This window comes from Pseudomyrmex gracilis, unplaced genomic scaffold (assembly GCF_002006095.1).
Source record: "Pseudomyrmex gracilis isolate BER0280 unplaced genomic scaffold, ASM200609v1 scaffold_23, whole genome shotgun sequence".
Taxonomy (NCBI): domain Eukaryota; kingdom Metazoa; phylum Arthropoda; class Insecta; order Hymenoptera; family Formicidae; genus Pseudomyrmex; species Pseudomyrmex gracilis.
The window spans coordinates 697,498-715,744 of NW_018020607.1; the positions used below are offsets into that span (position 1 = coordinate 697,498).

General features: G+C 43.5%; 1 protein-coding gene across 18 annotated transcripts in view; it reads left to right on the forward strand.

The window, feature by feature from the left end:
* LOC109852009 (CUGBP Elav-like family member 1) overlaps nt 1-18,247 on the forward strand; it is a 406,212-nt gene that overhangs the window by 65,297 nt on the left and 322,668 nt on the right. Inside the window, exon 1 of one of the 18 annotated variants that reach the window (XM_020422732.1) lies at nt 13,015-13,035. The exons of the other annotated variants lie outside the window; for them this stretch is intronic. The gene's annotated coding sequence lies outside the window, so the exon portion shown is untranslated. Of the gene's footprint in view, nt 1-13,014; nt 13,036-18,247 lie in introns of those variants that run through there. 18 annotated transcript variants of the gene reach the window in all.

Consider the following 18,247-nt stretch of genomic DNA (forward strand, 5'->3'; position numbering starts at 1 on the left):
TGCCGTTGAAGTGTGTGAAAGTTTAATGCTGTCGAGGCATCGGCCGGGAGACTTCAGCAATTTTGATATCTTCATCTCCTTCCCACTCTCGGAAGAACCCTCTCGGAAAAGCTTCGCCTCTCAAACCATCGGAAATCGTGGATTACTGTCCTCTTTTCGTTGTGTAAGAATACCACGGCGAACTTCCGCCATGGCGAAAGAAAAATAGATCTCGCCGGATACGATGTCCCTTCCCCCTGAGAGATAACTTTTATATTTATCAAAAAAGAACCTTCTATATACGTACGCGCCACCGTCAGCTGCTCTCTTGTATTTCTTGTATTTCTAAGAACACTTTGAAAACCGCGTGATGCTATCGGCGTTGTTGATCCCCGTTTTCTCTCCGGAGGAGAGAGATGCACTACTATAAAATTTATACAACTTGAAAAAGGAGAGAGCGAGAGAGACAGCAAACGTTGAAAGCGATGCTATCACCACAAGTTCTTCACGAATCGATTTGTGTTGTTCTTATTTTTTTATCAATTTGGTCATAATTGTGTGAAAATTTGTCTTTCACCAAAAACCTATTATGAGGTTTTTAAGTTATACTACAGTTTTAATGTCGCTCGATTAGTGCTGCGCTTTTAACACTTTTAAATTCATCGTACCGCTTGCGCTCTTTCTCTTTTTCTTCTTCTCTCTCTCTCTCTCTCTCTCTCTCTCTCTCTCTCTCTCTCTCGTGTATCTCTCTTATTTCTTTTTCTCTCTCTCTCTCTCTCTCTCTCTCTCTCTCTCTCTTTCTCTCTATCTCTATCTCTATCTCTGAGTCAGAATAGTTTAAGAAAACCGTGAAATTGAATTGTCTCGAGAGCCACGTTTCCGCGACCGTATTACATCGCAACGGTGCATGAATTTGCGGAGGCATTAGAGTTACACCGCAACAAAGAAAAGCGCACAGTGAAAGAAGAACTCGATTATTCGGCCTCACGATCTCTCGCACGCGCGCGCGCGTCATCGTTCCGCCCGATTTTTCTCTCCGCCGCTCCACAGAATGCAGGTGAGCGCTGTAAACAACGGGGCGAGCCATGCATTTGCATATTTGCATTAACAAAACGGATAGTCTGATTTGCATGTTGAGCGCTTTTCATCTTTTTTATTTAAACGAGGCTGGGATATATAACCCTCTTAAAACTCGCTTCGCTCGCGCAAGTTTCACGCGCGCGCTTCGAACAGTGACAGCTTTATCCCATCGTCGTTGTAATTAAAATCCATTAAGTGTCAAAATAACTCTCTGTTTAGATTTTCGAATTCTTTACAACTATCGTGAAACAGATTAGTCAGAGTACACTCGCAATTAAAAATAATCATTTATGCGTTTCAAAGACAAATTTCTGTGTATAAAAAAAATATCTTTGTCGTTTATTTATAAGATTTTTACTTTAGATAAGACAGAAAACTTCTTACTTTGATCAAGCTAAATCTTTTTTTATCATCGACAAACTTCAGAATTTTATAATTACAAAGAACAATGACGTGCATTTAAATTTTGCTAAAAGAAAGAGACTCGTCCGCTATTTTCCGTATTACCTTGCTCGCAAAATGTGTTTTAGTCTGTCGGACACCTGGTGCCACTATATTAACCGCCACGTCTTTTAACAGCTCTCAACTTTCCGTGCTCTGCCGCTCCGCTATATTTTGTAATTTAATGTCTCGCGAGATGTGAATTATCCCGAGGCCACGCGACGTTTCTACGATCGGTTAAACACGCTCGAGCGCATACAAGGAACATTCGCAAGCATGCGATCTCGTAAATCTGTCCATCTCGCATTCGTTGCGAGAACATCATGCATCCTGGAAGTTTTCGAGCTGCCGTCGTAGCTGCGGGGCTCGGCTGAATGGACGCATCGATCACGTATTCCGAATGCGCTTCCCTCCCACGACCTTCTCTCTCTCTCTCTCTCTGTCTCTCTCTCTCTCTCTCTCTCTCTCTCTCTCTCTCTCTCTGTCTCTCTCTGTCTCTCTCTGTCTCTCTCTCTCTCTCTCTCCTTCTCTCTCTTTCTCTGCGCGCTCTTCCCGCGCTACGACCGATCGTAAATCGATCTATCAACCCCTCGCGAGTCACGAATACTGACGCGAAAGATACTTCGTCGAGCAGCTATTGGCTCGTTCGGCAACCAAAATGGACACCGCGCGTTACGCGTATAACCCGCACGTCAAGGTAACTTCTGAAATAGATCGAAAATGCGATCACACCTCCAACTTTCCTCTTTGGCACAAGAATAAAATCAGTTCACGCAACGCCGAAATGTACGTAACGGATTTATCTGTTCTACCTCTCGCGTGATGAAATGAAAAGTTTTTATGTTATATAATAATAATAATGAATATTTAATATATATACAGAATTGAATCTTACATAATTATATAAAACTGAATAAAAACTTAATACAAAATATGTGTACACAAAAGTTTTTATAATACGCGAGTAGAAAAGAAATAGCATTCGATCTCTAGTTTGAAACCAATGTACTGAAGTCAGATGTAAATTGTTCGAAACGACATGTGATGTTATTACGTCCAGATGTGATAACGTAATTATTTGCTACTTGTTTCAAGTGAATTCGTCAAAAGCATAAATATAAACTTGATACCGACTCTCGCTAAATTGTAGACGCTATATGTTTGCGGGAAGCATTTAAATTTCAAATCAGATTGATCGGCAATTTGCGAATTCTGTTTGCTATGGAATACAGAAAATATTGCCGAGGAACAGTTATACACTCTCGTTTGCTCGCACGTGTATCTATCTCGGCATATAACCAGATTACGTTCTACTAAAACATCTATTGGTGAAAAATGAAAGAAAAACCTCAGCGTGTGTAAGTAGATTTTAATAACCAAATTCCACGCGAGCAAGAAAGCATACAGAAAATTTTAACGGAGATGTGAGAAAGAGCAGGAGAGAAAGAGACAAATCGAAAGGCGCAAAGGTGGAAACAAAATCCTCGACAAATCTTCGACTTCTGTCGAAACGGGGCAGAAATCCTTTGAAGGATCTCAAAGATAACGATCCGCGTTAGATTCCCCCTTTTATTTTTCCCTTCCGAAGACATCCGATGTGCATCATTATTTACGGCGCTATTCCGAAGAACGTAAGGCGACCGTATAACGTACATATATATACGAGGATTGACGACAGTCAGACCGGGAAAACTCACCGTGCGCTCTAATAGGAGAGACGATCGTATCACGACGATTGACACAAAACGCCAATCTGTGCGTCTCCTTCCACGACAAACAAAGCAGCGGTAACAGCAGCAGCCGGCATATTTCGCTTTCGTCGGTAATGCTGAAATAACAAACCCACATCACGGGAGACAGTTTGTTTTATCTCGCAGTTCCTTTGAACTGTCGCCCCCTCGTTTGTACTTATCAAATCAAACATGCAAGAGGGGGTGAGCTCAAGAGAAAGAGAGAGAGAGAGAGAGAGAAAAAGAAAAAGAGGTAGTGAAGGACCGGGATTCAAAGGTGCTGCAAAATGCGGATTCTCTGGTTAGACTCAGAACCACCCTATAAGAAACTCTCCTCCCTCTCTCTCTCTCTGCTAAATCGAGCCTCGAGAATTCCGAATCTCGTCTCAACAGTGCGCGAAAGAATCGCAGTTTCGCCTCGAGTTGTCCGTAACAAGCGTTACAAAGTTTGTTGATCTTCCACGTCGCCATTAAGTATTAAGTCGAGGTCTCTCAAAGCATCTCACGGTCTCAGAAGAGAAAAATGTGTTTCTTATGTAACGTAATATTAATCATATTCGGTTTGTGTGTAAAGAGTTACTTTTTACAAGCTAATTTTTACAGGAATACGTGGAATATTTGATAACAGTCGTACGTATTTTTAATTTTTGAAGTACCAAACAATTACTTGGAAATGTACGACTGCCATTACACTTACAATTGTCTTGCAACCAAAAAGAAAAACGATAACTTCGTACATATGGCAGCCATCGAGTAATATCGAGGTAAGAACCCATCACAGCGTCGAAAAAACTGCTCTCGAATTATTAGTTTCTTCTTCTTTTTCTTTTGTTTCTTTTTTTTGTACTTTTCCACCACCTTCAATATGGCCTTACGAGCGTTCGTGCAAGAAGCTCGTGTAGATAGACTTGCGGCCTATGTGTCGTAGTCTTGATAAACAGTCGACCGTAGCTGTATATGGCGAAGCCATTATTGGAAAAATTAAGAGGACTATCCATCCTCAAAGGTACACTCTTCCTCTCGCTCGAAGCTGGACTTCGACCCACTATCATCCTCCCTTCTTGCCGATATAATGCTACAAGTTTCTGTTCGGTGGCAGAAGAAGCGAGTCAATTCGCCAGCACACGATCCGAATCAGATTTATAATTGCGCTTGTATTGCTCGCGTGACTTTAATACACGTATTACTTTACAGCCATTGTTGTTGAAAATTTAATGACGCAAACATTTTTATTTTTTCAGTATTTGGTATAAGTCGATTTTTTATATTCATATTGCTGCAAATCTCGGCGGCGACGAGTATAGAAAAATTATTTTCGTGCATTTGTTTAAAAATACTGTAGAAAGAAGAAGAATCGAGATAAATCCGCGGCGAGTAAAAGTCATGCTCGTCTAATCCCGCAATGCGGAGATAATCTCCGGATATCCGCCCCATGGAATACAGATGAATCCATCGACGCTTTTCACTTACGCCCCGCGCGAGTCGATCTCTTCGTCGTCTCTGCTCCCGAGGAACCGGAAGGAAGAAACGATGTCGCGTTTTCTTAAGACGTTCTTCGTTCTTCCCGCGCGCGCTCTCGTCTCTCCTCATTTTCCTCATCTTTCTTTCTCTTTATTCCACTTTACGCCTCCTGTTCGCTATATATCGCATATAGCGCCTTTCCGTCTTTCCCTTCGTTCCCTCTCTTGCAAATTTACACGTCCTTCTCTTCTCCCGCACCGTCATGCATAACTCACCCTTTTCACGTTCTTCGCTGTCTCATTTGCATCCCTTAGTCGCTTTTGTCGGGCGAGTCGATTCCTTCAACTCCCCGTCACCTATTTTTCCTCGAAGCGCGCCACAAACCTCCGCGCATTTTTGCGGGTTCTTTTTTCAATTCTGTTACTCACCTGACGTCTCGACCGAATTTACGAGCGCTCGCGATTGAAGCGGAACGTTAAAGCACCTCCCTCCTCTTTTTCCCGTTGCAATTTCCCGGCCACTCGAACGATAATCTCAAGATTTTCTTGACTCACTCCACGCTCGGTCGCCCTAATCTCCATGCAGCTCCGTTTCCACGATCTCCAATTCCGCCCGGCGCCCGGTAAACAGTCTCTTGATTTCCGGAATCTCGTGATCCCGCCGATGGACGGCAATATAGTCCTTCTTCTTGAATGTACCTTTCTTTGTTAGCGTTCCCTCCGTCTTCCTTCGCCGGTTCGTCCGACCTTTTGAAAGCGCGTTACCCTTTTCCCGTCATTCCCGCCTCATTTGCATCTTCGTTGGCTCTTGACTGTTGGCGAGTCCTCTCAATTCGTTCACCTGCTACGCTGACGAGATTCTGCCCGGCGAGCGATCCGCGCTCTCTTTGTAACTCCCTCGCGCGATCCTCACACAGGAAAGAGGCAACTTCTTCGCGTTGAACGGCATTATAGAGAGCGAAAGCGGTTATTGAGGCGATTCCGTCGTCAAAGAGGAACGGTGGCGGTCGTGCCCTCGCGAGATCCTTTATTAAATTTCTAATAACGGAAATAATTGTTATTGAGATTGAGTCCCGGGATGATGTTTGCCTCGACGGTTTCGAGGGTGGTGGATGACGACGACAGTCGGGAGGGAGGATGATGTTTGCCTCGACGAGAAAGTGATCGAAGGTCGGACGGCGCGGGAAGACGCAGAGCTCGATAATTCCATTTAATGTCTGCGTTCTTGTCTTCGACGGCAGCTGAGGACAGCCTAACCTTTTAGACCCTTGTTCTGAAGACCCCGGCACAGAAACCGGAGTCTCGAGAGCGAAAAGCGGGCTCGATTTGTGTCTACGGTCTTATGTCAAGCCTCTTCTCAGTCCCCTGTAATAGTTGCGCCGGTGCTCGTATTATTGCGACGTAGCTTGAGAACGATGAGGTTCCTCGAAATTATCCTTAACGTTTGATTGCGCGTTTCTCTCTCTCTTTCTCTCTTCTCTTCTCTTTTTCTTCTTGAATTACAATGTAAATTATAAGATTTCTATGAGATTGCATTGAGCAATTCTAAGAAATCTTCTCGGAATGAGGTTCTTTTATTTAAAAAAGAAGTTTTCTATCTTTTTCATTAATTTAATTCGCATAACTTATGTAACTTGTATATAAGTGTGGGTTTAACTATTGGTAATTAAATTGAAGAGCGTATCTAAAATTTATTTTTCATCTGGAAACGTCATGTTTTATTTATATTCTTGGTATTTCCAACATCGCGAAAGTAATTAGATTTGTGCATATGCATAAGCGGCGGATGTGCAGTCAAATCGTATACATATTTAATTTTTGTCGAATGTAATATTAAATACTCATGCGCGCGATAGGGGAAACAAAGTTAACCAATTTTCCGAAAGAAGTGACACGAACGGGGTAACGGATGGATTTATGTATAATTCAGTTTAATAAATTATTTCTCTTCCCCGCGGATTTATTAATCTGTCAGGTGAGTTAGCTCTGTTATCTGTTCGATGGGGATAAAGAATGTAAAACGTAATGTCCACTTTTCGTTCGGCTAAATGCGAAACTTGATCGCAAATAATAGATTGTCCGACAATCATTTTCTCTTTGTTAATGCAATACAGTTACAACTAGATCTTTGCCTCGCATTACAAAATCTAGTTTACTTATGTATAGCAAAAGTTTATGTATTATTATAGAATATGCTTTTCAGTTAACCAAATAATTAAACACATCAATTTTTTGTCAAGACGGCGAACGTTATTTCAAGAAATGTGTCAGGCATTATTCAAATACATTAAATCGCAAATATAATACTTTTGCAGTATATCGGTTAATAATTTATTAATCGGTGAATAAAAATACACTCGAGTGAAGATAGAGTTCAAAGACAAGTGGATAAACGACAGTTTGACAAGTTTGAAAAAAAACACGACAAATGAAATATTAGGTATGTAACACGATTCGCCACATAGTGAAATGGTTGGCGCGGTAGTGCCATTTCACAAGTGTCAACACCTCACTTTGGTGACGCTGCGCCATATCTACGTGCCGCGTGCATTTACAGTCGGGAATGTAACGTTTACACGCTGAAAAAAGCCACGCGAGAGAGAGAGAGAGAGAGAGAGAGAGAGAGAATTGAGCGATCCGGGCTGTTATGACCCATCCGGACACTCTGACGTTCGATCAACGTCAAAAACGCCTCTCCGCGTCTTCGGCAGTGCAAACTCCTTGAAACTGCGCGCTATTCGCGCGCGATTGTCATCCGGGAATTCCCATCCGAGCCCACTCGCGCTCTACAGAGCTACGCGCGACCGATCCGTTTCATTGGCATTGCAGATGGCAAATCGCGAGCTGCATACAGCGAAGTCCGAGATCACAGTAAACACAGGTTGCGGCGTGCCATTAGGCGGTTAGAGAGGGATTCCGTGTTGCTCCATTCTAATCAACCCGACGCCGACGTTGGCTGAGCGCGTTGGCGTCGTCGGTGCGCCAATCAATTGCACACCCAGAAATCTCCCCGGTGGCAACCCTATCCCGAACGCCCTTTTCCGTACCACCACCTCACCTCTTCGCTGCTCCATCACGTCCCTTCCTCCCTTCTCGCCCCCGCGGGCACTGTTTTACCCTCCAGAGGATTAGCTAATGGTCCGTCCGCTGTTTTTATCGGACAGATTCGCGTCGCTTCGGGCGGAAAGAGAGAGGACGTGAAATGTCGACACGGGAACGAACGGAAAATCCGAGATAACCGAAAGCGTATGCGGATCTTTTGGCTGCCGTCGTCTCATCTCTTTTTTTTTTTACGCTCCTCCAGTTTTCACACGTGCTGCAGTCTTTACATATCCCACCGAGCGCTTTATAACTGTCTACCCGCGCGCGAGTCGAGTACTCGCGAGCCGAGAGAAGATGGCATTAAAAAAAAGCGTAAATCTGATCACCCGCTTTGATTAAGCTTCCATTTCTCATATTACTTTGCTCGCGTTTTCACGGGCGCTCGACGCGCGCACTCAAGTGTTATGAATCTCAATCCGTCGTCGATCTTTTAGCAATGGATCGACGCTGCAATATGGTTAAAAACTCGAGGTTTTAATTTTTAAACACTTGGTTTCAACACTCGAGCACTGTTGTAACTACGCCGAGTAACTACACGCATGAAGTGCTTCGTCGCTTCGCGACTTTATTCTCATCTTCCTCGGAAGAGGCTAAGTTCGAACGCATTATCGAAATGCAAATTACAGAATTTGATAGCGGTGACAGGCGAATTTTGCCGATAAAACGGGATCGATCTCGTCGCGAATGAGACGATGTAAAATTAAATTATCTTGAAATCAGATTATATTTTATTTGAGACGGCAAATCGTTTTCGCTGGGGATATATTTATTTCCAATCGCGAGCGATCGCGCTCTCTTAAATGATAGATAGGTTTTTCCGGCGTGCGGTCGTGAGTCAAGTTTTTCGGTGAAACGAAATCAACCGCGAGCGCGGCAAAGGCGCTCTTTCGGCGCGCAAACGCGCCCCGACCGCACCACTTTGATCTTTCTTCTTCTGATTTCGGAAAATGCCGCGAGAGAAACCTATCCGCGCGTAGAGGCGAAACGTGGCGCGGAAACGACGATTGAAGACCCGGGAGCGAAGTGCCGGGAGTACTAATCGCATTCCCCGCACAATTTACATTTAATCAAAGGGAAAGCCCATTGGCCGCGTGCTATTTGCTTGCCATTGAAATCTCTCTTTCTCCGCCGTCTTCTCCCCCGCTATCTCGTCGACGCCCGTCGTCCTGACGCGTCGTCGTTCGCGCCGTGGATGGAATACGTAAAGTCGTCGTCGTCGACGTTACTTCGCCTGATCGCGCGCCGGGATGAAATCCTTGCGTGCGCAGTTAAATCTACATTCGCCGCCAAAGAATTCGCTTTCCACACGTAGGATATCTACTCTCGTCCACTCGCTTGTGAATCCGTGAACACGAAAACGCGATTACGACTTCAGCACCGACGCTAAACAATTCCAACGGGCTTGGTGCGCGTAGAATACGTAAACTATCAATTTGCAGAACAAAGATAAATGGTAATCGGAAAATGTCCAGCGGACTTGTGCAAACGTCTTTTTGTTTTCCGAGACAACAAAGCCGAGCTTAGTAACTAAACAGGAAATTTATTATCGCTTCGAAAAAGCGTGACGGGAAGAAAAGAGAGTAAGATTTTATTCAAAGTCGCGATACGTGCGCGATTAGCGATCTGCCGATCTGATGTCACGTCGAGAAAAAAAAATAGATCCCGCCCGGCGCGGGAACAAATGATCGACATCGCGATCGGGAAAGAGAACATCGGAAGGGAGAAGTCGCGATTAAAATCCGAGTCGCACTACTCGAAGGAGAGAGAGAGAGAGAGAGAGAGAGCGAGAGAGAAATTTACAAGACTCTATCAAAACTTGGCGTAATCAAGAGGCGAGGAACGAGGCGAGAGTTCGAAAGTGTTTTGCGAGGACTGCGCAAGCAGCAGACGAAATTTGCATTTAAATCGCGTTCCGCACGCCTACGTGAGATCGTCGTCGATCGGGACCGATACGACGACGGCCCCTCGAGTGTCCACTCGATTACTTTTCTCGGTTGGGGAATACAAAAGGGCCGTTGCCGAAGCGCGACGTGGAAGTGACGGCGATAAAAATCTGCTTCGGGAGGGTGGCGGAGCGCGTCGAGTGGGACAGCATGGCCTCTTGAGTTTGAAGAGCCTGAAGGATGCCGTCCGCGGCGAGGACTTGCTTATTATTCGGACGCCGTTTAATAAATTATCGCCTGTCATAAAGCGCTCGGCCTGTTTGTCGCTGATAAAAACCGGAGAAATCGCGAAAATGCGCGCCGAATTACACGTCTTCCGGACAACAAATGCAATTCTGCGGTTTTTGTTTTTTTTTGTAGCGTAGATCAGATTATCAAAAGTTTATTGGGAAGAAGAAGGACTTTACTCTATCACGTTTAAAGTCAACAAAATTGTAGAAGTACACAGAGTTGCTAAACAAGCACAATTGTCCGAGAAAAAGTAGGTGGGAAGTCACGTATAGACTGCACATGCGTGAAAGGACAGTCGTTTTCTGCAGAAAATCGTTCTCGCCTATCTCAGAGAAAAACGATATATCGACCCACGCTTTTGTGTTATTGTCGGGAAATTGGAAAGTTTTCACAGATATCGTAGCGAGAACGAGGAGCGACCTCGCTCTTCCTCGCCGCGCTCGTAGATTTCACGAAATATTACTTCACGCGGGATCCTGATATTTCCTCTACCCGACAACGAGCCGGGCCGGATGTATTTACGAGCGAGGCAACCATTCTGCGAACCGCGAAGACTGTTATCCAACGAATTGCACGCTCGGTTCCCCTTTTGCGAAAAACGCAGTGTCTCTTTACTGCTAATGCAATGTTTTCGCCGCAATGTGCTTATTTTTACCTGATAGAAAATTAAGCGGAATAAATTTCCGTTAAAAGCCAGACTGCATTTATTGCTCGTGAATTAACGACATATTTGCACTCGTGTTGCGCACATTTCAAAATTCAATTACACAAATGCGCTCAGTTGTATTTTCATGAGAATGTCATTGATTCTTTGAAACAAAGTTATTTTCTTTTTCGATCAGTACCGAAATATTTAAAAGTAGCTTTTAACAATTTGGTTTTATTTTTAAAGAAAAACCTTGTCTTTAATTCTTCAATATTCTACGCGCGCGTTGAATTTTTCTCTTGCCCCGCGTATTTTATTGTTTTTCTCATCGGAGGACCGTTTTTCTCGGAGGAACGTTCCGGTTTCGCCGACTCGAACAATCGATAAGTAGGATGTATTTCCCCGAGAGACCGGAGTGATATCTGTGCCCACCCATTTGCTGTCTATAATTAGAGCGGTTAAGCGTAATGCGAAGTGAGAAGAGAAAGCAGAATACCGGAGGCTCGGATACTATCTGTCCATCGGAGACACGCATTGTTCGCGAGAGTGACGGCGTCTCTCGCTCGCTCGCGCGCTCCGGAAATTAAATACTCCCTCGAGAACGAGGCGAGAGAGAAAAGCCGCGTGTTTCCTCTTCGCCGCGTTTGCATCAGACTGGCTGATTCCCTCGATCGGTCCTGGAACGGCCATTGCGAAACTTTCCCGTTCGTAAGAAGCCAATGAGAAGAGACGAGCGAGAGCGGAGAGAAAGAGGAAGCTTCCCTGCGTAGAACGCGCGTCTTTCTCGAAAGACGTCTTCGTCTTCCAGAAGAAAACAGGAAGTCGCTGTCTGTAATAGGAGGACTTCTCTATCCCTCCGTCTTCCGCAATTTCTTCATCGTGACAATTTTTGTAATGAACTCGCGCTGCGCCTCACGACGTTATTACAAGTGGCTACAAGTTACGAGTCTGTTAATGACACGTGGAAACTGTATTCCGCAATTTGTTGTTATTGCGCTGTTGTTATTTCTGTGTGTTACGTGAAAAATGCAGGAAATAAGTTTCTAATTTTACACATATAAGCTTGTTATAATTAATTTTTAACATTTAATTTTTATTATGGTCAAGCCATTTGGCGCTTGTCTGGGTATTGTATCGGCAACGCGATTATTCGTGCGTGAATGCGCATAGAATAAAAAAAAGAAAAAGAGTTACACAAAATTCGTTCTCGCATCTTGCAACGTTGACGCCGGCGTTATCGATCAATTGGAAATTGCAAAAGTTCCGTCGTAACACGGGAACGAAGTTCGTCTGCCAAGACGGCGAGGCGGAAAACTCTCAGGTTTCCACCTCGCTTCGAGAGGGTTTGGTTTCAAATTTCACTCGCCTCGTTACCGATCGAAAAGCAGAGCGCCTTAATCGCGACCATCGGATGGCTAAAAACGCATTATCCAAGTTTTCGTATAATCGATCCAGTTTCCAACATCCCCGTCGCGCTTGCTCGTGAAGCCCGAAAACTTTCTTACGGCCTGAGGAACGCGTGTTTGGCTCAGTTGGAAACACGATAGCTTCAGACGTTGGATCAGACAGCTCGCTATAACTCGCCTGCGAACTTGCTTAAATAACAATTTACGACGCTTTCGCGGAGCGCGAAAGTTTCTTCATCAACTCATAAAAGTAAATAATTACTCTCGAAGTAACATTATATCTGTGCGAAGCCTTTTCGAAACACATCATAGTAATTGCAATGTACCTCGTCTTCACGTGCCTGCGTCATGATCGCAAAATAATAAGCCCTTGGTACACGCTGATCATTGAGACGATTTACCTTGAAATATTTGTGACGCTTTTTTCTAACTGAAATATCGAGTGCACTTACAGTTCAAAAGTTGCATATTGTCGCGTCGTTGTTCGATTTTACGCGATCGATTTGTCTGTGCAAGTAGCACGTAAATTTAAGCGCGCCGTAACACTAGAAGAAACGCGAGGAGAAAGGTGAATGATGCCGAAGCCTTACAAATCGGTTGCGGGCCAAATTGAGGCGAGCTAGAAAAATTGCGGAAATTGCCCGAGTCCCGCTAGACTTAATTTAATTCGCTCGGACGGAGACGCGGACGACTTGGAGGTTTATATTGGCGCAATTTCTCCTTCCCTCGCACCGTGTTTCTCTCACCCTCCTTGTTTTTCCTTTTCTCTCTCTCTCTCTCTCTCTCTCTCTGTCACCCTTGCGAAGTGTTTCTGCGAGGGTTGACTGACAAGGTTTCGCCATTTCCGTGACGCGTCCGGTAACGAACTTCGACCTCTATAACTGACGAAACACTTTGCGCGACTACCGCGAGCTTCTTCGCCGCGCGTCTCGCTTTTCTTTTATTATTTTATACTTTCCATTTGTACAGAGTTTGGCGCCCCGTCATTTCCGACGTACCTCGGCGTCCAAGTGTAATGTGAGTATTCCAACTTTTGATATCGTTTTGAGTGTAATTTGTCTTCTTTTTTTCTACATTTTTGATGAAAATTGTTCCAAGTGATTTACAATCCAATTTTTACAAATCATCGTCGATCAACATCAGAGAGAAACATTGCGAGCAATTATACATATTTTGCAACGGAATACGTAACGGAGATAAAATTATAATTTTCTGATACTAATTACAAGTGATGTTGTCAATTCAGTTGCGCGTTATTAATCTCCCAGAATCAATTATTTATAGATATTGTGGAATAGATAGATTACAAAACTACAAACCTATAATCACTTCATCTAATTAATTATACACATAGAAGAGGGAGATATATATATATATATATATATAGAGAGAGAGAGAGAGAGAGAGAGAGAGAAAGAGGAGAGAGGAATATAATTCTATGTTGCAAGTTTTGGAACTAAATGATATGTACTATATATATTAGAGAAGTTTTGCCTGCCGCTTAAAACCGGCGGGGCGCGATCCAAATTGGCTGACGCTGGTTATCATATCAGCCAGACACTCGGAGAAGACTTAGCCTCTGACTTAACGCCCCGACTGACCTGAACTCGACGAACCAAACTCTAACGCCTGCTTGTCGAGCAGTAGAAGCCGCAACGTGAGCGAGTTGGACTGTAATCAAACCCTTGTCAGATGTTACAGCGATTACAGTTAATTCTGACGTGTGTGGATTTTCGAAGTTTTAAAGAAACATTGGAAAAAGAAAATACGACATCGATACGACACGGAACATTGCGAGTCAAATAATGAAACATTTGTGTGCAAAAAGCATTTTTGTTTTTTCTTGTGTAAAATTGTTTTTTTGTTTGTTTGTTTTTTTTAATTTATCGCATCTCGATGTTTACTCACAGCGCGAGGTTTCTCGTCTCTCGCGCGCAAGACAACTCGCGGTTAATTGTTTTAAAGTTGGGTTCGCGTTCCCTATGAGCCACGCTTACCATTTACTCTGTATATAATTAATTTATATCCGTATCTCTTGCTCGCGCGCTTTAATTGCATAATATCAAAGAGAGGGAAGTAGAGCGCGCGCGCGATGCACACGATGCATCGCGAATTAGATCATAGTTCCTGATGAGATTTGTGCCGATGAATTGCGGTGACAAATTGCTGCAAAAGCTGAACGCGATACAACTCGCCGGGGGGATTGTTCTTTCCGCATTATATAAAATACAAAAAGCGCAATAAAGTCTCTCGCATTTTTAATCTAATCTCATGATGTTACGTTAAATCCTCGCGCGAAAATCTTTACGCAAACTATTTATACAAGACGTCGCACAGATTCCGCGCGCAGTTTTCACTCGCGACTGCAAACAGCGAAGAGAGGCATGCATCATCCGTAGTTTCCGCTTTGAAACGGGCGCTGTTCTGTGAAAGGATTGTTCCGTCCTTCGTTATTCCGCTCGTAACCTCCGCCGACCGAAACTCTTCGGTCGCTTTTTCTTTTGAGGAGTGGAGGAGAAAGAGGGCACGACGTCTTTTTAGGCTAAGAGCGGGGAACTTTCGGTATAACTTTTCCTAACCGGGTGACGGTAGTTTCGTCGGCAGATAAGACGCTCCTCATAACCGCACCGGGATTTCACGAGTTGAAAGTTTCTTCCCGAGAGCAAATCCGGCTACGTCCTCGCGCACCTCGCCCCGAGAGGTAACCTCGGGGTTGCCAGTCCCTTAAAACGTCGACACGATATCGGGCAAGATTATTCGATCGAATTATCCTATCTCGTAATTCACGTTTGTGATTCGGAAATTAGAGGGAGTGACGAAAAATCGTCTCTCCGTGTGAAATAATTTGATCTTATGATAAAAAAAAGAACGTATCTATTAATATATTATCATTTCAGAAAATACATGTGTTAATCTTCTATGAAGAAATATTCGACATTTACACATTTTTCACTGTACGAAAGTAAATAAAAAATTGATAAATAGTAGCTATAACTATTCGCTCTATATTCTGCATGTAATGACATTTTCTGCGGAATAAAATATGTATAATAAATATTTGACGAAAAAACGCTGTTTATTTTACGGCAAAGAATTTTTATATTGCAAAAACGCTCTCGTGCAACAAAATTAATAGTGGATTATAGCGCTGTAACAACAAATCGAAGATAGTTTTTCATTTTTTGCAATGCGCTCGTACGGAGACTTGAAGAAATTAGAGGATTGGAAGGACTTCTGTATTGTCGGTGCGTTACCTTTTAACGAAGCCAAAGTACTGTGAGCGAGCGAGGCAGGTTCGAAGCCGGCTGGGAAACAGGATTGGAAGAGTTGAGATAACGGGCGTATCGTGAAACTCAATATCTTGAGTAACAAGCGTGGATTCAGTTTTCTCTAATGGTCGACGTGAACGAGTACGAGATCTGGAACGACACGTTTGAAGATCCGGGAATTTGTCTTGTCTCGCGGGCACGCGAGAGGAATGATAAGAGTCAATACGAGTCAACTAGTGGTTCGTGACGTTTCAAGACGGAAACTTCCACGAAACGCGTTGCTCCCTCGCGGGATATTTGCGGGTTTATTAACGATAATTTATATCCCACCTCCTCCCCGTTCCTATCATCGATTTTCCGAAGAGCGCGCACGAGTATTGATTGCGGAAAATTTAACACCGCACGAAAGAACCTCGGATGTCGTTCTATTTCACATTAAATAGTGATCAAGCGTTGCGCTTAAATCAACTTTGTCTAATTTTATATTCACATCGGTTTGTCGCGTCCAAGTTCCCGAGGATTATCGAGACACGCGGTCTTTATAAATGCGCCGTCACGAACGTGCGCAACGCGATTCAGATATAATATAGGTCACGAGAATCAATAATTGTATATTGATCGATGATGACAAAGGAAAGTAATCAGATAAGAAGTAACGAGAGATATTTTAGCGAGACGCCACTTGCGAGAAAGAAGTTCCTCGTTAGGAAATATATCTGTCGAACTCGCGCAGCAGAGTAATTTCGTCAAAGACGAGTGACGAATATTGGTATTAACCGTGGCGATCTAGATAAAGATGTTTTTGTAATTGTGTAGATTTGCTATCGGATTTCGCCGTTTTCTTGACAGAGAATTTACCTTGTTTTATGGGACGCGCCCAAGTACATTAAAGGCTATATTAAATTACGAACAAGTACGCAATAAAGATTTCATAACTGCTATTCTTAGGAAAACTTTCCACAACATCCCGTCTTTCGCAAGGGGACGGACTGTCTCCGCCGCTAAGAAGTACTTAAAAAACTTTGGACCGCTGCGGCGTTTAATAAAAATTAATTAGGACTTGGACTCTCTCTTTCCCTCTCTCGGTGCGCACCGGATGGATATCTATAAACTTTTCGCGATAGATCTACTTGGCTTCGCTTATAATTGCATCAAACTTTCTCTGATAGTTCTCTCGTTTATTATCTCTCCCTTTCAAGTCATTTAAAGTCTATTTTAACCCGTTTCATTCTCAAAATATTTCGAAATATAGAAGTTTCTCGGTAAAGCTAACAAAGAGAATGCTCAATCACGTACGCTGCACGGATTTTCTTTCACTAGTTTATGGTATATTTATGGTGACTATGCTTAAGATGCTTACTTACTAAATCCCTCGTCATATTGCGAACCGGAGAAAGAAAACGGAAGAAATAGTAGACTGCCGATATGGGGTTTATTACGAGTTATTTATATAATTGTGTTAGAAAATTATTACAATATTGGTTCTAAGTACTACCGAGATCAATTAAGTTCAATATCAAATAAATTGTGTCTGTGAATTGTTACGTTTAATATTTGCACATATCTAATAATTTTTCTTTATTTCTAATAATTATTTTTTAATAAACCATTGGGACATTTAGCTTATATCGGAATTGGAGAAGCACGACTCTTTATGGAGAGCAACGTCTAACGCTACGAGCTCGCTCTCCATTTAGATGATACCGCAATTCTCCGCAGTGTATCGCGAGAGACGCAAGAAACTCTTTATTATTCTGCTGCCGCGGCGCGGGTCGACTTCTTCATCTTCGAACTTTCCTCTGTCTACTTTTCGTCGTTTTCATCGATACCGAGTTCTCGTTCTCGTGTCCGCTAACGAGGACAGATCAACCTCCTCGGCTGAACTTTCTCGAAAAAAAATTTCGCCAGTCGTGATTAAGACTCGAAATCGCAATACGAAAGGGGAGAGAATTAAGAGAGGAGGACACGCGATAAGAAAATTTAATTCTTCATTAAGCACCCGTCGTGTAACTCCGCTGGACAGTTAATTGTCGTTCATTCGTAATAATTGGGCGACTGCCCGCCGATAGAAATTGTAACGAAGTGTCCAATAAGAAAAGCCATTAAAATCGATCGACGCAAAATGTAGAGAAGAGATGGATTGAAATAAAATTCATAATTATCGGCTTTCCCGTTCCTCAGACTCATCAATTCTCTCGCTAGTTTCTACCGATTAATCTTAATCTCGTCGTCGTTCGGTTATTTTTTTTCCTCTCATCATCGTCTCGCGAATATACAAGGCGATTTATTGTTTATTAAAATTTCTAAGTTTTTGACCATTATTAAGTCAAAACAGGCAAGTTTTATCGCAGTTTCTTCAGTGTGATTTTTTTCCACAATGGGGTTTTTTTACTCGCATTGCGGATTTGCGACGACGATAACGCGTTCTCGCGACAATCCGTTTCTTCGACAATCACCAGAAGACGACGGGAAGATCCTCGACCATCGGCGGTGTGTCAAAGAAATTTCCTCGGAGAGACGCCGTAAGCTTGCTCCATTAGAAACCAGCGCGGCAAACAACGTTGCATTTGTTATCTTTGGGGGGGTTTTACTGGCTTTTCCGTATGCCTGGTTGGACGTACTGATCCTGATGCGGTAGGACGTCACTTGCCGCACACTCGAGGCTCCTTTTCCCGTAATACACCGGCACGGGGAATAGCGCGACGTTTGTTCGTTCGTTCGGCTCCATTATCGGAAAGACTTATCTCTCCGCTCGCCTGATTGGTTCCTTCCGCGACCACGGAAGAGACGACTGCATATCGACCGTTGCGTGCGAGAGCTTCCCGCCGGTTGAATCTCCCATTGAACGTCACAACACCCCCGTCAAATGCTCCGGGCTAGGATATCGCGGCGGGTATTACCACCGCGCTTCTCTCGCTATTATAGTTTCCATTTATTGCGCGCTCTCGTAATTACACTCA